The 17,865-nt window shown below is 48.6% G+C and overlaps 1 protein-coding gene across 1 annotated transcript in view; it reads left to right on the plus strand.

The window, feature by feature from the left end:
• Positions 1-13,717: 13,717 nt before the first annotated feature.
• Positions 13,718-17,865, plus strand: part of SYNE1 (spectrin repeat containing nuclear envelope protein 1) — a 2,319,318-nt gene continuing 2,315,170 nt past the window's right edge. The window contains exon 1 of the mRNA XM_086926873.1: positions 13,718-13,998. The gene's annotated coding sequence lies outside the window, so the exon portion shown is untranslated. The remainder of the gene's footprint in view (positions 13,999-17,865) is intronic.

A 17,865-nucleotide genomic window follows, 5' to 3' on the forward strand; every position in this document is an offset into this window, starting at 1 on the left:
AAACAACAAGTGATGGACTGAATGTGGATCAATGTCACACACTCCCCCAGTCCAAAGATCTGGGCCCAAATCCATCGTTTTTTTGCACTCCACACCACCCTGGGTTAGGCAATGGCGATATGCAAATCAGCTCTGACCCTGTGCCCCATGGGAACAGTCCAGTCCGAACTACAAAAGCCATGTCCTTCCCAGAATGGAATCAAGCATCCGAGGACCGAAACCGGACCGGACCGGTTTCGGTCAAGCTAGCCGGGCTGATGAGAGGTGTTACCTCGAAACCGGTCCGGTCCTCGGATGCTTGATTCCGTTCTGGGAAGGACATGGCTTTTGTAGTTCGGACTGGACTGTTCCCATGGGGCACAGGGTCAGAGCTGATTTGCATATCGCCATTGTCTAACCCAGGGTGGTGTCGAGTGCAAAAAAATGATGGATTTGGGCCCAGATCTTTGGATTGGGGTGAGTGTGTGACATTGATCCACATTCGGTCCATCACCTGTTGTTTTTGCATATTCCGCCCTAAGTGCGCTGGGGATGCCCAGACGTGGGTCCCAGGCACTCCGCACCACTGGAGTCAAGCTAGCCGGGCTGATGAGAGGTGTTACCTCGAAACCGGTCCGGTCCTCGGATGCTTGATTCCGTTCTGGGAAGGACATGGCTTTTGTAGTTCGGACTGGACTGTTCCCATGGGGCACAGGGTCAGAGCTGATTTGCATATCGCCATTGTCTAACCCAGGGTGGTGTGGAGTGCAAAAAAACGATGGATTTGGGCCCAGATCTTTGGACTGGGGTGAGTGTGTGACATTGATCCACATTCGGTCCATCACCTGTTGTTTTTGCATATTCCGCCCTAAGTGCGCTGGGGATGCCCAGACGTGGGTCCCAGGCACTCCGCACCACTGGAGACAAGCTAGCCGGGCTGATGAGAGGTGTTACCTCGAAACCGGTCCGGTCCTCGGATGCTTGATTCCGTTCTGGGAAGGACATGGCTTTTGTAGTTCGGACTGGACTGTTCCCATGGGGCACAGGGTCAGAGCTGATTTGCATATCGCCATTGTCTAACCCAGGGTGGTGTGGAGTGCAAAAAAACGATGGATTTGGGCCCAGATCTTTGGACTGGGGTGAGTGTGTGACATTGATCCACATTCGGTCCATCACCTGTTGTTTTTGCATATTCCGCCCTAAGTGCGCTGGGGATGCCCAGACGTGGGTCCCAGGCACTCCGCACCACTGGAGTCAAGCTAGCCGGGCTGATGAGAGGTGTTACCTCGAAACCGATCCGGTCCTCGGATGCTTGATTCCGTTCTGGGAAGGACATGGCTTTTGTAGTTCGGACTGGACTGTTCCCATGGGGCACAGGGTCAGAGCTGATTTGCATATCGCCATTGTCTAACCCACGGTTGTGTGGAGTGCAAAAAAACGATGTATTTGGGCCCAGATCTTTGGACTGGGGTGAGTGTGTGACATTGATCCACATTCGGTCCATCACCTGTTGTTTTTGCATATTCCGCCCTAAGTGCGCTGGGGATGCCCAGACGTGGGTCCCAGGCACTCCGCACCACTGGAGTCAAGCTAGCCGGGCTGATGAGAGGTGTTACCTCGAAACCGGTCCGGTCCTCGGATGCTTGATTCCGTTCTGGGAAGGACATGGCTTTTGTAGTTCGGACTGGACTGTTCCCATGGGGCACAGGGTCAGAGCTGATTTGCATATCGCCATTGTCTAACCCAGGGTGGTGTGGAGTGCAAAAAAACGATGGATTTGGGCCCAGATCTTTGGACTGGGGTGAGTGTGTGACATTGATCCACATTCGGTCCATCACCTGTTGTTTTTGCATATTCCACCCTAAGTGCGCTGGGGATGCCCAGACGTGGGTCCCAGGCACTCCGCACCACTGGAGTCAAGCTAGCCGGGCTGATGAGAGGTGTTACCTCGAAACCGGTCCGGTCCTCGGATGCTTGATTCCGTTCTGGGAAGGACATGGCTTTTGTAGTTCGGACTGGACTGTTCCCATGGGGCACAGGGTCAGAGCTGATTTGCATATCGCCATTGTCTAACCCAGGGTGGTGTGGAGTGCAAAAAAATGATGGATTTGGGCCCAGATCTTTGGACTGGGGTGAGTGTGTGACATTGATCCACATTCGGTCCATCACCTGTTGTTTTTGCACCTCCCTTGGAGACAGGCACTTTAAACAACAAGCACGGAATCGAAACCAGTGGTGTGCAGGCGCACCACAGAGGAGCGGGGCGGGAATCGAAACCAGTGGTGCGTGCACACCACAGAGGAGCGGGGGCAAGGGAGCGCGACAGCAAAGCGAGCACGCGGTAATTATAAACACGTTTATAATTAAAACCAGATGCAGCTGCTGAGCGTAACAGAGACCAATAGGCCATAGACGGTTACATTTCTTAAGAAAGCTGGGACATGCAACCTGCTTTCACCAATTGCTGCTGCCTTTGTTTAAAAGACACTCGCAAAAGCCAATAACCTATGAGAAGAACAAAAGCACACTCACAAGCATGTGGTCATCTTTTAGAAGCCCTTACATGAAGTCTTGCAGAGCAGCGCATGCGCGCTGCGCTAGGCTCGACGTAAAAATACCTTACGACTCGCCTTTTAGGTGTACATATACCCAGTGCTCATTAAAATGAATATAGTTATGGTATCTATATTTTATAGCTCATAGCCCCTTCTTGCAACAGAAATATTTTCTGGTGTTACTCTTCTTTTGGGTGAGACGTCAGGCCATCAAACCATTCTTCAACTGAGTTTATGCATAATGTTTACCCGATGTTGTAGAAATCCTGGCCTCTGGCCATCTTCTACCCCTTTCCACATCACTGCTCTGCTCAAGCAGAACATGTCCTGCGTTTGATTTCTGTAGGCGTGCTTGGTAAAGTCTGTGGTGTCCATTTGGAACCTGAGTCCTCTGCTTCTAAACCCGGCTCTTGGCCATAAACCATATGACTTCAGACCAGCTACTTTATCCCCCAAGCCGTAAATTCTAAATGTTTTCACTCTAATTATATTCCATTACTTTTACCAATATAGGATTGGTGTTGAGATGCTGCTGTCCAGATTGGACTATTATTGTCCAATCCAATCCAATCTAAAATGTCCTTATTTCGGCCATTTAAGACCATAAAAGATACAATAAAAACATTTAAAACACATAAAAGCATACAATATAAAGGAAAGAACACAGTGCGGGGGAAGAAGGGACTAATTGATTTAGTTCATAATAGACTCTGGAATTAAAACCCAATTAGCTACATTTGAGTGCAGTTCATTCCACAGTTGGGAGTTAAAAGTTACCCTTTCAGTATTTTTCCCCTTATCTGCCACATGGCCATTAGGTACTTGGCTACAGCAAAGACGATAAAGTGCAAAGTCCTTGTCTTCAGAATTCTATACGATTCTAGTTTCTGAAGCCCATATTCCTACATAATGGGACTAGCCAGTACTTTCTCGGTTTATTGTAGGCAGGGCAGAAAAACAGCACGTGTAGATCGTCCTCCACATTCATGCTGCACCCAGGGCAGATTTTGTCGTCCAGCGTTGTCCATTTGCTTGTAAAAGATTTGAGGGGCAATGTGCCAAACCTCCACTGGATAAAGAGTTTTCTTGTGGTGATGGAGAATATGATGTCCATATATCCTTCAAAGCAAAAAGAACTTTTGGTGACCAAGAATTGTTCGGTAAGGGTACCAATTTTCGGGGCACACATGAGCGAAATCAGGCTCTTGTCTTTAAAAATCTTAGTGAGCCTTTTACGGGACAAGCCTAAACAGCCTCCTTCAGGGTTATCCCACAGATCAGACAGACCCAGTTATTATCCTTTTTAGGTCTAGATTAAGCCAAGACTTTTTGGTTTTACTAAAATAATATGTATTCTTAACTTACTTAAAGTGGCTTTCTCAGCAAACATCTCATCGAATAACTTATTATTGTGTTATTCACACCTTTCTTCCAACCACTAAAGCATACAACATGGGATAATAGGACACCCCACTAATTTAACTGTGAGTGGCCGCATTCTTCCTTCACATGGTTAAAAGACAATGGTAAAGCCAAAAGCTCCTGCATAGGCGAGACCTATTGGCTTTGCCAATGCTTGTTTACTTTTGGCGTCAGTGGGGACGTATAAGGTACTGTCTTAATAAAATAGTGTTCCTGCGTTTCAAGCAAGACAAAATGACTCAGAGCTGAATGCAATTTGCAATGGTATCTGGTAACTGTATATTCTTCTCTTGCCTAATAAACCATTGTCACAGAACGTGGCCGTCTATGCTGCATACTCTCACCCAGATTCATGAAGCTACCATTTTGCGATTAGCAAATAGCGAAAAATAGCGAATCGCTTTTTGAGAGTCGCAGAATGGCATTCATGAAAAAATGCGAGGAAAAATAGCGAATCGCAATCGATCGCAATTGGCGATTGCCATCTAGCCGCAATCGCTAAATAATCGCAGTTTCGGCAATTTCCCATGCCGAAATTGCGATATCGCTAATAGCGATATCGCAAATTGCGATCTCGCTAACTGCGAGATCGCAAAAACGGGAAGTCGCATTTCGAGCCCACTGATGACATCACAACCAGGAAGTAGGCTCACCACACCCACAAACAGAACACAGAGCCAGGGAGTGGCAGCAGGAAAGTGAGGAGCTCCAAAAGCAAGACTCTGCAGCACCCCAGCCTGAAGGAAAGTTTTCAAAGATGTCCCAGGAAGCAGCAGGGAGCAGTGGGCAGGAGAGGAAGAGGAAAATGAAATTTTCTGAAGCTGAATTGGAGCACGTAATTGGGGGGGTGTGCAAGGACTACGGCAAGCTGTTTGGGAAAGACTCTCGGAGGGTGCCAGAGCCCGAGAAGCGCAGGATCTGGCAGCGCATCCGCGCCAAGGTCAATTCTGTCGTGTCACCCAGCGCTCCATTGACGACATCAAAAAGCGCTGGTACGACCTGAGAGGACGTTCCAAGGAGCGGATTGCTGTGAGGCTTGGGGATCAACTGGGCACTGGTGGAGGGGAACCTTTAGCCACACCTAACACCTCATTGGAGGACCTGATCGAGGACACCATAGCGCCAGCAGCCTGCGTGGGGGTCCTTCAGCTGGACTCTTCTCGACCCAGCCAACAACAAACTGAAGGTAAGCGCCATGCGACTGCGACCCAGTCCCCTAACAATGCCCTTAAGTCCTGAACTAGCAACATGACATCCCCAAAAATGCAGACCAAGCTCACCAAAAAAGCCCAATTGCATTGTGGTAGTTGTAGTGTAATCATGAGCCCGCAGTCAGCCCAACAGTGCCAGAGCACTCATTGCAAAGTCAAACCAAAACCCAGTCAGGGAAAGCAAGGCTGCGTGGATGTATCAACATTGTCTGCGCAAGACACATCACATTAATCATGCACCCTTTCACATTACAGGTGCAGGTGACGGACAGCGATGCGCTACACATCGCTGAGAGCCAGGAGGACACTGAGGGTGAGGGACAGTCCTCCCAACAACCCGGCACATCACAGCAACCAGCAGTGCAGCCAGCACCACCACCCCGTGCCGACAGGGCCACCCCTGCAGCCACTGCAGTGCAGCCACCACCACCAACACCACCACCACCCCGTGCCGACAGGGCCACCCCTGTAGCCACTGCAGTGCAGCCACCACCACCAACACAACCACCACCCCGTGCCGCCACAGCAGTGGTACAGGCTCCACCACCAGCGCCTCGGAGGCAGACGAGGCACACACCTGGTGCCAGGTCACAGACCAGCGCACTGAGGCGCCAGCAGCGCCAGGGCCCAGCAGGCACCGGCAGGGCACTAGAAATACCCGACCCAGGCCTGGTCATCGAACGCCGCATGCTGGCGGTGCATCGCACGCAGGCACGCCACATGGCAGCAATGCTTGCACAGATGCAGGCAAACGGACAACATATTGCCCAGATGACAGCAGCTGTGAGACAAAACAACGAGCTGCTTGTATCCCAGCAGGACATGACCCGTCGACGCCACCGCCAACTACTGGCCCGCCTATCGGCCTACACTAGGTCAAATCATGTTGTTGGCCACGCCACATCTCAGCTGGCACGACGGTCACTTGCCATGCAGGCCCAAATGGTGCAGTGTTGCCAGGATGTGGCCAGGTCACTCGACCTACTCACTGCAGCTGTGCTTGGCAGACAGGCCACTGGCCAGGAAGAAGCAGAGGGGGGTGACGACGCAAGTGAGGCTGTGTCGACCAACAGCAGTGCCTCCTTACCACCGTTGCCTGCACCTCGCCGCAGCAGCAGGCCAACATCAGGAAGTAGGGCCAACACCGTCCCTCAGGATGCGGAGAGACGACTTGGGGCGTCTCGTCGTCACCATCGGTGAGGACTGTAAAACTGTAAGGGAGGCCATGCAGTCGACCCCTGCAAACCCCCTACCCCAGCATGGGGAGGTATGGAGCAATACTCTCCCCATCAGACAATTTAATACTTGAAGGCCAATTTATTGTGATGTAACATTAAAGAAGAATGGTCAAACTTCATACACACTCATGTCATTATTACATTCGTCATGCATGGGTGCAGTGTTGTGATAGTGGAATGTGTGCACTAGAAACAGTTCGTAGTGATGTGGTTACGGCGCCTGTGTCCTTCCGCAGGATCTTGTCCGCGGGCATGACGTACATGTGGAGGTGGTAGGTTGTCACCTTCAGACTCACTGCCTGATATCTCCACTGGTATCCTGTGCTTGGTGGCAATGTTGTGGAGTATTGCACACACGGCCACGATGCGGCAGCAGACCTCAGGTGTGTATTTGATGGCCCCACCAGTCTTGTGCAGTATGCGGAAACGGCTCTTCAATAGGCCAAATGTCCTCTCTATGCAATTTCGTGTCCGTATGTGTGCAGCATTGTAACGCCGTTGCTGCAGTGTGGCTGGGTTGAGGTATGGGGTGAGGAGGTACTCACGTAGACCGTAGGCGCTGTCACCTGCGGGAAATGAGCACGGGGTGAGTGCCTATTCTGCGCAGATACATGATGAAAGTATAGTATATGGGAACATGTGTACTTACCCAGTAGGTGTCCTTTGCCAAAGTCTCCCCTTGCCAGTCGTGTGTGAATGCTGCTGTGCCGGAAGATGAAGGAGTCATGTGTGCTGCCCGGATATTGTGCCACTATGTCTGTGATGATATTCTTGGCGTTGCACACCATCTGGATATTGAGGGAGTGGTAGGATTTGCGGTTGCGGTACATGTACTCCGTTTGTGCTGGTGGGCAGATGTGGATATGGGTACAGTCAATGCATCCAATTACATGTGGAAAATGTGCAATGTTGTAGAATTTCAGCTTGGTGTCATTTAAGTCCTGCTGGGTGGTTGGGAATGAAATGTAGTGGTGTAGCCTGGTCAGCATTGCATCCAGAAAACTACTGAGGCAGCGGGACATGGTGGGCTGGGATATGCCCCCAGCGACAGCAACTATCCCCTGGAAGCTTCCGGAAGCCAGTAGGTGCAGGCAGCACAATACCTGTACATGGGTGGGGACGGCATTGGTTCTCCTTGTTGGATGCTGCAGCAGGGGATCTAGGTCCTGGATCAGCTTGATAATCATTGGGCCACTTAGCCGGTACTTGGCATAGATTTGCTCCCTGGTTTGGCCCAGAAGGGTGACCCGCTGCCGGAATATCCGCTCCTGGATCCTACGCCTGTTCTGTGCTGCTCGCTGCAGCCTACGCCGCCTCACCACCATGTAGAGTCCTGGCATTGTGAGAGTCCACAGTCTGCAGCTGCATGTCCTTAAGTGTTTTTGGTCAGGCCAGCACCTGTATGCAATTAACTTTGAAAAATTATTTTTTTTTTTCTTTGCTGGTTACCACCTGGTTTGATTTCTCCTTAATTTGCGCGTCGCTATTAGCGATTTTCGTGTATTTCGTGTATTTCGCTAACTGCGATTTTTCTTGAATGCCAATAGCGAATATTTAGCGACTTCGCAACTGTTTTCGCAGAATCATTGGTTTCTCGCTATTTCCGAATCGCAAATTGGCAGGTTTCAGGATTCTGCGATTTTATTAGCGATTTCGCAATTATTATTTAGCGATTGCGCAATTTTGCGATTTTCTCTTTCATGAATGGCTTTCACTCAATTTGCGCTCGATTTTGCAAATTCGCAACAATTGCGATCGCAAACTTGCTTCATGAATCTATCTGCATGTCCTACAGCAGGCAGAAAGAGGGCTGTATGCTGCCAGCGGCCTGCCTGAGGGGGGGGCACCTGCTCTCTGTACAGGGCTAGTGTGTTCATTGCATCCGCCCTGCTCTCTGCACAGGGCTAGTGTGCTCATTGCATCCGCCCTTGTATCACCAGCTTCTTGGCTTATTTACGCCTCCATATGTGTTTTTTTTTTTCGCTTGTCAACACTGGGTGAGGGCCAGTCTTGGCAGTGTAATTGGTAACAAATTAATTAGATCTCATTACAGTGACAGTCTGCGGTAGCCAAACGAGGGAATTCATGTGCCTGTTTCTAAATCAGAGAAGAGGAAACTTTCTTTTAGTACGAATCAAACGCCCCAATTTACAAAGCATGAAATCGGAATTCGGCGATCGCAAGCCATTTAGCCGAAAATGAATTGTTTGCACCCGAGCTATATTTTTTCCCGTACGCACAACTATGTGCATCCCCCCTGTAATCTGATCTAAATGCAGGACATATGCAACAGTGGAGGACTAGTACAGCGTGCTGGAATCTTGACTAAGGGCCATATGTATCAACATCCTGATTTGCGATTCTCAAATAGCGATTTTCTAGAAATCGCTATTTGAGAATTGCAAATAGGGATGTATGTAAAAAAAATCTAATTTCTTAATATTCCTTAATTGCGATTAGTAAATTGCTAATCACAATTAAGGAACACTTTCCCATTAATTTCTATGGGCCAGGAGGCCCATAGGAATGAATGGGAAGTTATTCTCAATTTGCGATTCGCAATTTGAGAATCGCAAATTGAGAATAATTTCAAGGGTGTCAAAAGGACACCCTGATGCACCCCTGAAATAAGCATGGGTGCACGTGTGGCGCACATGCATGCTCTAAGGGCATGTATGTGCTTCACATTGCACTTTGAAAAATGCAAAAAAGTGCATTTTTCAAAGAAATCGCAAATTACCACCAACTTGAAGTTGGTGGTAATTTGCGATTCCTTAAAGCCAAATTGCACTTTTTTTGGTGCTTCTTACATTACATTTAAGGAATCGCAGCGATTCCTTAAATGTAATGTAAGAAGCACCAGAAAAAGTGCAATTTGGCCTTAAGGAATCGCAAATTACCACCAACTTCAAGTTGGTGGTAATTTGCGATTTCTTTGAAAAATGCACTTTTTTGCATTTTTAGGTCTCGCCTGTCGATGCGCATGCGCATCGAGCTTGCGAGACTATGGGGGCTTATCCACTCTTGAACCAACTTGCAAGGAATCGTGGCGATTCCTTGCAGTGCACGAGAAATTTAAGCTCAATGCGCATGCGCATTGAGCTTAAAAGCGCGTGCACATGCCCCCAGCCGCCTGCCTTGCCTACTCTCTCTCTCACTGCCTCCCCCAGCTCCGCCCCCTCACTTCTTGATTGCACGGCCGCTAGGCCGTGCCTCCCCTACTCTCCTCCCCCTCCTCCTCCTACTCTCCTCCCCTGCCTGCCGTGTCGCACCTCTCCCCTCTCCCCGCTCCGCCCCCTCCCCTGCCCGCCGTCTTACGGTCTTTGCAACTCCCCAGCCATATGTTAAAACCCCTCGCACTCCAGGCCCCCGCTCCGCCCCCTCCCCTGCCCGCCGTGTCGCATTTCTCCTCCCCCCTCCCCTTATCTGGCTTCCCTCCGTCTGTTCCCTCTCCCCGCTCCGCCCCCTCCCCTGCCCGCCGTGTCACATTTCTCCTCCCCCCTCCCCACAGAAATGCCCTCCGTCTTCCCGTACTTTTTGCTCACAACTGCCTGAGCACTCGATCCTCTCGAAAGTTTCAGCGCACTCCCCCATGTCATCAGCCATTTCCCTCACACGCACGTCGCATTTCTCCTCCCCCCTCGCCCCCTCCCCTGCCCGCCGTGTCGCATTTCTCCTCCCCCCTCCCCTTATCTGCCTTCCCTCCTCGAGGTTCTTCCGACGCCCCGCACCCTTCACTTTCCGGCCCACTGCTTGTGCTCTCGTCAGTCACTCTCTGCCGGCCTGTGTATGCCAGGCATGCCTCTGCTCTTTGGTAGCCTCGCTGGGCCCCTCTATGCCCGCTGGACCCCTCTATGCCCGAGCTTCCTCCATTCCTTCCGTATCGCTGCCTGTCCTGCCCTCCCACCCCTTCGTCCCTCCCGGAGCCCCCCCTCCCTCCCAGCAGAGCCCCTAACCTTCGCACCCCGCAGCTGATGCGCCCTCCCTATTCTCCTTGTCTTACCAATTCCTTTACTCTGCCGACCCCTTTTTCCTACCACTTACCCCTTACGCCGGGTCTTCTGTGGCTGCCTGCGTTGGTGCCCCATCCCCCCAATCCCTTTGGCGCCCTTTCCTTCTGCCACAGTTTCTCTTTTGCACCCTGCTATCACCCCGAGCCCAACCACCCGTACATTTCACTGGGACCGCTCTTAATAACATTCTATGCCGTAATCGCTCCATTTACTGGTCGCCTCTGCTGGGAGCACCCACCAGCTCCGTACTCACAAATATATGCCTAATCCCTCCAGTATACCTTGCGTGCCTCTTCACCAACCAGTGACCTCCAACAATATGATGTTGCTACACATGTAATATCCGCCTCGTCCTTCCCTTTAAACAGTAACTTTCACAATTACTTGCCACCCCGCGATGTCCTTGCCTGCGTGCAGCACAAGACCCCTTGCCCCTACTCCGCCCATCACCAACCCACAAGCTAGCCTAGGACCGACCCCCACGGTCCCGGGCCAGTGAAGCCAGCACCAAGAACCCCAGCTGCCCCCCCTATCCTCCGACACCCCTTGCTGTGCTTCTTTCCCCTGCTGCACTCTCCTGCTCTCTAGAGATGTGGCCTAACGACCAGAGCTGCCATCTAAGTCATGTAAATACAAAACATGTTGCATTCCAAATGCTATAGGTGTCACATTCGCGAAAGTTATAACTATTGGCATTGTAAATGACAAAGATATCAATTTCGCTATTTTAAAAACTAACAAATAAATAAAATATTTGTCATTTACAAGACCAATAGCTCCAACTTTTCTAATGCGAGACCTATTGCATTTCCAATGCTTGTTCAAAGTGCAATGTGAAGCACATACATGCCCTTAGGGCATGTAGGTGCGCCACACGTGCACCCATGCTTATTTCAGGGGTGCATCAGGGTGTCCTTTTGACACCCCTGCACCCTTGAAATTATTCTCAATTTGCGATTCTCAAATTGCGAATCGCAAATTGAGAATAACTTGCCATTCATTCCTATGGGCCTCCTGGCCCATAGAAATTAATGGGAAAGTGTTCCTTAATTGTGATTAGCAATTTACTAATCGCAATTAAGGAATATTAAGAAATTAGATTTTTTTTACATACATCCCTATTTGCTATTCTCAAATAGCGATTTCTAAAAAATCGCTATTTGAGAATCGCAAATCAGGATGTTGATACATATGGCCCTTAGTCAAGATTCCAGCACGCTGTACTAGTCCTCCACTGTTGCATATGTCCTGCATTTAGATCAGATTACAGGGGGGATGCACATAGTTGTGCGTACGGGAAAAAATATAGCTCGGGTGCAAACAATTCATTTTCGGCTAAATGGCTTGCGATCGCCGTATTCCGATTTCATGCTTTGTAAATTGGGGCGTTTGATTCGTACTAAAAGAAAGTTTCCTCTTCTCTGATTTAGAAACAGGCACATGAATTCCCTCGTTTGGCTACCGCAGACTATCACTGTAATGAGATCTAATTAATTTGTTACCAATTACACTGCCAAGACTGGCCCTCACCCAGTGTTGACAAGCGAAAAAAAACAACACATATGGAGGCGTAAATAAGCCAAGAAGCTGGTGATACAATGGCGGATGCAATGAGCACACTAGCCCTGTGCAGAGAGCAGGGCGGATGCAATGAGCACACTAGCCCTGTGCAGAGAGCAGGTGCCGCCCCTCAGGCAGGCCGCTGGCAGCATACAGCCCTCTTTCTGCCTGCTGTAGGACATGGTTTCGTAACACAGAGTTAATGCTCAGCAGGGGAAGTGTCATCGCTTCAGTCCACCGAGGGGGCAGTCGCACTCTAAATGAGCAGGCCTGTTGCCCGCGCGCTGAATTATATCCCCTTTAGAAATAAAAGTCTGCTCGTCCATTGGTGAAAGTCAGCGCCACTGGGAGGAGAGACGAGGCGCTTCTGCGGTAGAAGGAGGGGCTCTGACACCAGATGGGTAGGTAAAGGAAAAGCCGCAGTCCTATATATCGGTCACCCCAGCTCGTTTCACTCCTCTCCATCCATCGTAGGAGACCCAAGAATTGACGCCCGAGTAGCAACCCTTCCCCCAACATTCTAGCTGCAATGGGAAACCCTGGGCCACCTCCTCATCATCACGCCAGGTCCCCTCTCGTACGTGGGATACCCCTCCTCTCGCTTCTCCACCACCTCCCATGGAGCACTGCGCGAATTGGTTTAGCACCGCCCCTTCCCTGACAGAAAGACACGCTGAGGTGTATTTAAGAAAATCACTGAAACGTAGGTACGGGGAGTCACGTGACTCCACTCACGAGCGCACACACTCATAAACATGATCTGAGACGACACCACACACAGTGCATTATTTCAGGTGAAAGGGGGCTGCTATTACATGGGAGGGTAAAATCTGTGCATGTAACCCGGGCATCTATTTTAAGGGTTAAAAGAATGAGTACTTATAGTTTTGCAGTTTTTTTTTCTAACTCGACCGGAAGGTATGAGAGGGCTTCACCTGAGCACCAGTTACATTACACATGGACACACTGATGTTTTTTGAAGGCACTGGGAGATTAATAATCATCCGACGCTGAGCCAAAGATGTCTTTGCATCTTCTTGCAGAGTTCAAATTCGGGACAGGCTTATTTTCGCGCAAGGCTCGGCTGGGGTTTGCAGCACAGGAGGAAGGCAGGGAGGTGGGCTGTGTAGTGAATTGATTATACCTGAAACCAGTGTCCTGTTTTGCAGACAGTTTGATAAACAGACACTTAATTGGAGGAATGTTTTTTTTTAAATTAGAAATGAAGTAAATAAGCTACTGGAGGCAGGAGGATGGGTGTCAGTGGCTATATCAACAATCGATAACCGTGCAGGGATTGGTTTACTGATTAGCAGCATCGCAGCCTTCTGCAGCGGACAGCTGAAAACCTGACCTATAAAGCCATCCTGTAAGCCGTGCATAGCAGTGGTCCCTCTTAAAAAAATTAAATAAATAAACCTCCCTCCACTTTGATTGGTGGGAACATTCGTGCGGATCATATAAAATGAATCTGCGCGGTGCCATCTCGTCTAGTGCCTGCATGGCGGGTGTGTGAGTGTCTGCTTGGAGCGGGCAGCAATCCATTGGTTTGTTGTAATCGGTAACCAGGGGCAGCGTCAGCCTAGCGGCAATAAAGAGAAGCAGAGGAATAAATAACCCAAAACACAGCGCTCCTTCCCGCAGAGCCAGGACCTGGAGGGGGGGGGGGGGGGGGGAGAGAGAGGGCGGAGGAAGGGGGGAGATCACACAGCCTTGCGCTTAGCAACGGCGGATGAGCTGAGACAGGCTGGGGAGGAAGCGGGCGCACCGGGCGCTCACCTCGGCCAGGCTCACACTGAGAGGTGCCCTCGCTGGCGGCCGCGAGTTCCTGCAGTGTGCTGACGCCACTGCTCCGGGCGCAAGGGTGTCTTCGGCCGTTGCCAGCATCCTTCCTCCGTGGAAGGACCAGTCCTGAAGTAGGCACAGCCTCCCGGGCACCCCCGGCAGACCCGCTGCTGTCTGGGTTGAACGGGTGACCTTGGCGCAGAGAAGGTGCGTGATCCAACCAAGCCACGCGTTGGTAAGCATCTTTGAGCTTGTGCTGAGTTTTGAGTTTGCAATTCGTCCAGTTAGGTCTAGATTTTTTTGTTGAAGAAAACTAGCCTCTAGAATACCCACAGATATTTGAGCTCCTGCGGGAAGCTGTGTGGGGACAGCACTGTAGTGCTAACGCAGGTATCTTCATCCCTTTCCGACGTTAAAACTACTGGTAAGATCTGGCATTTTTGGGCCCAGCTGACAGCTCGCAGATGTCCCCAGTATACACTGGGCACCGTGGTTTGTCTGCTCGCACGGTATGGTTGTGAGCAGGTGACTGAGTCCCGAGAGTTGTCGAGCAGGTGGGAGGGGAGGATTGAGTTTCACTTTCTGATAGTTAGACTCGTTTGTGTGGCTGTTTGTGCTCTTTGACTGTTATGGTTTGGCATTTTCATTTTGAAATGATACCATAGGAACGGCGTCACAGCCAACGGCCACCTCTGAAAAACGATTACAATGTGTGTATCGGAATGAGAAAGGCGGGCTTCGCGCGACAAATCAACCGAGACCCTCTATTTTTTCTTGTTTGAATCAGATTCATTGTTTCACACGCTGGGCAGATTGTAACTCATCCACCCAAATTGAAAGAGTTGCACTGAAAGTTTGGCAAAGCCAAGAGTCCTTTAGGATTCTTGTGTATCGATTTGTTTCATTTAATAGGCATTTTTCACAGCATACTCTTGGCACTTGACAGGTGGGTTTCGGTTTTTGTTTGTGTTTCCAAAACCTTGATTATACATCTAGTCTCTTTGTTGCACTGTAGCACTTCCCGGCTCATATTGACCCTTCTCCCTTCTTCGCTGTTCTCCATTCTTTTTCGTCCTCCTTCATTAATGGTCAAAATCTAATGATGAAAAAATATATTCTTGTTTCCCAAAATAAGTGATGGTGCTCCTGCTCCCTACCGGCAAACACCGGCACAATTTAAATATTTGCATCATTGCAGACAGGTGCATCCCTGTAGTCGAGATGCACTTTCCCTTTCTGAGCATGTGCTGCAACCAGTGTTTGGGCGAGGGGTGGGGGTTCATTCTATATTTTCCCAGCTTCCTATACTATTAAATATGCAAATACCTTCTGTATGGTCCTTCTGTTGTGATCAGTATCCATGAAGGTAAAAATGTTGCGCTCTTTTCATTTTCATTAAAACCCAATAACTACATTTTAATTTTTTTAAAAACCAAATATTTTAGGGATGTCTGGTCCTATAAATGTTTTAAATTAAAAAAAACAATGAATATTGATGACCGTATAATATTAATGTTTACCCCAGAGGCACGGCAATGGTGCCTTAACTCCTTATGTAAGTAAGGTAACGTGCCCTCCCTCCCGTCCACTGGTTGGGCAGTGAAATACAACTACAATTTGGGTGGACTAGACTCTGCTGCACTATTGATAGTTACAGCCAGTGGCAGCAAGCATAGTTCAGGGAGGCATGCGCACAGAGTGGTAAAAAACACTTACCTTGCCGCGCTGGATCCCGCGTCTCTGCGTCTGCTCTCCTCATCGGACTGAGGCACAGGAAACACAGAAAAGGCTCCCCTGACCAATCACAATACAGCGTTGTGATTGGTAAGCACCCAGGCTCCTCTGACTAATCACAACGCTGCAATGCGGTGTTGTGATTGGCTTTGAGTGTCCTGGTTCGATGCCCAACCAGGGAATAGGGGCCTGGGCTTGTTCTCCCTGCAGGCTGTAATGCAGGGAGAATGGGGAAAGTGCGCATGACTGGTTTGGGCGTCCAAAGAGGGCCGACCAAACAGTCATCGCACACTTAGGAGTGGGCAAACCACTCCAAGAGCAGAGCAGTCCTGCCCACCTGCCTGCAAACAGACAGGAAACATAAAATGATAACTCAAAGTTATTATCATTTTATGTTTCCTTTACTTTGCAGTGCACTGCTTAAAATCAGTGGGGCAACACTCCTCTGCCATAACAGAAGAGGAGTGGTTACAACCATAGTTTATTGTGATGGTGCTGGCACAACTATACCCCGGGGAATAGTATTTATTATATACAATAAATATAGCAATTAACAAGTTTCCACATCGAAATGGGGCCTATCATGCAGATTTTGGTGAATGCTGCCCCACTGTTGCATGCACTCGTCTTTACTGGGAAGTTTTCACCCAGTCAGTCTGAAAAAAAACCGTGACAGGGCTCAAGGAACTGAAGTGAATATTTTGCTGAACACTTAGCCAATTGAGAATGAAGATGATAGGCAATCAGATTACATTTTTCAGCATTCTACAGAAGCTTCTCTGCCAAGTTTGAACTAACTTAAGCTAATCGAGTAGCCATAGTGCAGAGACTAGGCATAGGCTCCCATTAAAGTGGGCTGATAAAATCTGATATGTGTGGTAACTCCCAAACGCCTCCTTGTTGGTTTTTATTGGTTGTGAAAATTATCGCAACCGATAATGGCCAACTCATAATGAACTCACTAGAAAAGGGCAACCCAATAGTCCCCAAGTAACTGGGTAATATAAACTTATTAGAAAAATGCACCTTGAGGAACTATTTCAAACAATTATTCATTTTTTGTCAAGTCATATATATGTACAATTGATTGAAAGGAACATAAGAAGCACTGTATCTCTTATTCAAAATTTATATCACACTGTGAATAATGTATATCAAGAGTTATTACAAAAATATTACAAAAACATGGCAACAGAAAACACTGCTATCTTCAATACATCTTTTTGTAGTGTATTACACCGTTGGTACAATATGTATCAAACATATGTATACATAAAGTGCTTCTGAAACATCAGTCAGCTGATTAGTCAATGATATGTACAATTCCTGTTGTTGGTGATTGCAAACCAAACGGTATAGGAGCGTCGACGTTTCGGTCTTTATCGTAAAATTCACACCAAGACCATCCTCAGGACTATACGTTGCACACAATATCTACAAAAATATACAATATATACACATTTAGTACACTGGATCCTCCTACTCATGTCCAATATAATTGATTGTCTGCTAACACTAAACTAACCGTCACCACACCCGGTGTGACAATGCAAAAACACCACAAAAGACATACCCCAATGGGGTGTATGATACTCACTGCACTGATATAGATCAGACAAGCCTTCTAGATCAACATAAGGCTTCTCACCGAAGACCACTATTGCTCAAATGTCAAAATCCATTACACCTGTATATAGATAAAGTCAAGATGTGCCCATTCAGAACATCACTCGATAAACTCAAATATATATACACGACTTTTCTACATACTCATATGCGCATTGCTTACCTCCCAAATTAATGTCAAGGTATTGCAAAAAGTCGGGATCAGTCCGCTGTTGTTACAAAGGGCACACCATCTCACCTAAATGACAGAATGAAAGCGCCTGCCGTCAGACTTAAGAAAAGCCGGCTTCGGTTACTAAAGATTGTATACACACTATACTATGGCCAGACACTAGTACTTACTCGGATGCCAGGCTATCGGCGGGATTTCTCCTCGTCTTACTTAGTCAGCGTTAGAGTTCGGCGGCTACAGGGGTTGACCTTTCACCAAACCACGTTACGTACGGACATGCGCATACGAATACCCACGTGCATGACAACGCGGCAGCCATCTTAGCAGGGTTGGCTGACCTGCCAAGTCAGATTGGGATACCAAAGGTCATTAGATATCGATAGTAGGTGAGAGTGGGTTGCCATATGGTGTAAACAGTGTGAACACCTAAATATATATAAATACCCACAGTGAAATAAAAATAACGCAAAATTATGAACTATCAACACATTACCTAAAAATACATACTGGTCCTTAGGTATACATCTGTTTAAAAACCTATGTTAAAGTTCACAAATACGAACCAGTATC

The sequence above is a fragment of the Lissotriton vulgaris genome, chromosome 6 (assembly GCF_964263255.1).
Source record: "Lissotriton vulgaris chromosome 6, aLisVul1.2, whole genome shotgun sequence".
Lineage (NCBI taxonomy): Eukaryota > Metazoa > Chordata > Amphibia > Caudata > Salamandridae > Lissotriton > Lissotriton vulgaris.